The sequence below is a fragment of the Schistocerca piceifrons genome, chromosome 1, assembly GCF_021461385.2.
Source record: "Schistocerca piceifrons isolate TAMUIC-IGC-003096 chromosome 1, iqSchPice1.1, whole genome shotgun sequence".
Classification (NCBI taxonomy): Eukaryota; Metazoa; Arthropoda; class Insecta; order Orthoptera; family Acrididae; genus Schistocerca; species Schistocerca piceifrons.
This window is the reverse complement of record NC_060138.1, coordinates 712644313-712647047: the sequence shown is the minus strand read 5'-3', so window position 1 is coordinate 712647047 and position 2735 is coordinate 712644313. Positions and strand designations below refer to the sequence as shown.

The 2735-nt window shown below is 47.1% G+C and overlaps 1 non-coding gene across 1 annotated transcript; it reads right to left on the bottom strand.

Annotated features, from left to right (window-relative positions):
- Positions 1 to 598: 598 nt before the first annotated feature.
- Positions 599 to 673, bottom strand: Trnat-ugu. Its single transcript has one exon. It is a non-coding gene; the product is annotated as a tRNA-Thr (tRNA).
- Between the last annotated feature and the right edge of the window lie 2062 nt (positions 674 to 2735).

Sequence of the window (2735 nt, the reverse complement as noted above, 5' to 3'; positions counted from 1 at the left end):
CCATCGTTCTACCATTCCTAGACCGGCAAGGGAACTTGCTGTTCCAACAGGACAATGCACGTCCGCATGTATCCCGTGCCACCCAACGTGCTCTAGAAGGTGTAAGTCAACTACCCCTGGCCAGCAAGATCTCCGGGATCTGTCCCCCATTGAGCATGTTTGGGACTGGATGAAGCGTCGTCTCACGCGGTCTGCACGCCCAGCACCAACGCTGGTCCAACTGAGGCGCCAGGTGGAAATGGCATGGCAAGCCGTTCCACAGGACTACATCCAGCATCTCTACGATCGTCTCCATGGGAGAATAGCAGCCTGCATTGCTGCGAAAGGTGGATATACACTGTACTAGTGCCGACATTGTGCATGCTCTGTTGCCTGTGTCTATGTGCCTGTGGTTCTGTCAGTGTGATCATGTGATGTATCTGACCCCAGGAATGTGTCAATAAAGTTTCCCCTTCCTGGGACAATGAATTCACGGTGTTCTTATTTCAATTTCCAGGAGTGTATTTCGTGGTATTCTCTGGGTGAAATGATCATTAAATCAAGACTCCAAGCTGTCGACAGGCGTTGATATACATCAACGGGGACAGTTGAAAATGTGTGCCCCGACCGGGACTCGAACCCGGGATCTCCTGCTTACATGGCAAACGCTCTATCCATCTGAGCCACCGAAAGCACAGAGGAGAGTGCGACTGCAGGTAATTATCCCTTGCACGCTCCCCGTGAGATCCACATTCCCAAAGTCATGTCTACTCACTACATTCGTAGTGCCCCCTGCCCATTACACTCATTACTCGCGGCAGACAATCTTACAGAGTCCTGTAAGAGTTCGGGCAATGCGTGTGCATCCAGCACAGAAGAAGAAGGTCAATGGCCGGTTAGCCTTAACTATATGAAGATGGTACCTGTTCTTCTGCACATGTCCGAAAGAACAGATACCATCTTCATATTCTCTGGGTCATCTCTTCATTCTAGAAAGCACAATGGATCAACAGAATTATGCATCCGTCCTTGGGGACCATGTCCAAACCTTCAACCAGTTTGTTATTCTTTGCAAGGGTGGCATCTACCAGCAGGGACACTACAACGTGTCACATAGCTTGCAGGGTACCTGTGCGGTTCGAAAAGCACCAGGATGAGTTTACGTACTCTCTTGGCCACCAAAAATCCTCGGATTTAAACCCAATCTAGAATCTGTTGGACCAGCTCGTCACGGATCCTGAACAGAGAAATTCAACGCAGCTGGCCACAGAACTGGAGTCGGCATGGCTCCACATCCCTGTCGGCATCTTTCAGAATCTCACTGACTTTCTTCCTGCAGTGGTCCGCGCTGCAAAAGGTGTTTATTTAGGCTAGGCTTTTTGACAGGTGGTCACATTAATGTGGATGGACGGTGTACATTTGTACACAGCGCTGTGTAAGGTGGACGATACATAGCGCACAGGAGCCATTTCCATCCTCTACTGTTCCAGTTACGGATAGTGTAAAATAAAAATTATTACTCTCCTCTTTACACAATCAAATTTCTTTACTTTCCCCCTTCTGCTCATTGCATTGTATGTAACATGGATGAAGTAGTATTCTACATCTACCTGGACCTTTAAGTGCAAGGAAGACGGTACTCCCTACTGCGCTAGTGCCGGCCGGGGTGGCCGAGCGGTTCTAGGCGCTACAGTCTGGAACCGCGCGACCGCTACGGTCGCAGGTTCGAATCCTGCCTCGGGCATGGATGTGTGTGATGTCCTTAGGTTAGTTAGGTTTAAGTAGTTCTAAGTTCTAGGGGACTGATGACCTTAGAAGTTAAGTCCCATAGTGCTCAGAGCCATTTGAACCATTTAGATCTGCGCTAGTAATTAGGGCTTCATTCCGTTCCACTCACGTACGGAGCACATTCATAACTTAACGTTAATTCCTGAAATTTTTTAAAGAGGCTTTTGCGGGATAGTTTTGCCTGTCTCCAAGCGTTTGGTCGTTCAGTTTTTTCAGCATCTCCGTGATGCTTTCCCATGAGTCAGACGAACTGTGACCATTCGTGTTGCCCTTCCTTATATATTCCCTGCTAGTCCTATTTGGTATGGATCCCACACACTTGAGAGCAATATTGCAGGACCGGTCGCACGAGTGCCTTGTATGTCAGTATTCAAAAGCATTTCCCTAGTTTTCTGCCAATGAACTGCAGTCTCTCAGCTGCTTTTCATACGACATATCCTTTATGAGTTCCATTTATATCCTTTGACACTGTTACACCCAGGTATTTGTATGAACTGACCACTTCCAACTGAGAGCCATTAATTAATTAATTAATTAATTTATTTATTTTTGTGGTAAGGTCTAATGGGACCAAACTGCTGAGGTCATCGGACCCTAAGCTTACGCACTACTTAATCTAACTTAAACTAACTTATGATAAGGACAACACACACATCCATGCCCGAGGGAAGACTCGAACCTAGGACGGAGGGAGCCGTGCGGACCGTGACAAGACGCTTGAGACCACGCGGCTACCCCGCGCAGCGAGTCATTAATTCTGTAGTCATAGAACACTATGTTTCTTCGTTTTAAGAAGAGTAAAATTTTACTTTTCTGAGCATACGAGGTGTGGCTATAAAATATTATGACTGTTGCTGTAAAACATTTTATTTCAGAAACATACATATTTATTGTCACCTCTCGATATACTCCCCCCCCCCCCCCCCACCCCTCTGTCCCTACAAAGCTCCAAGCGAATTTTCCACTCA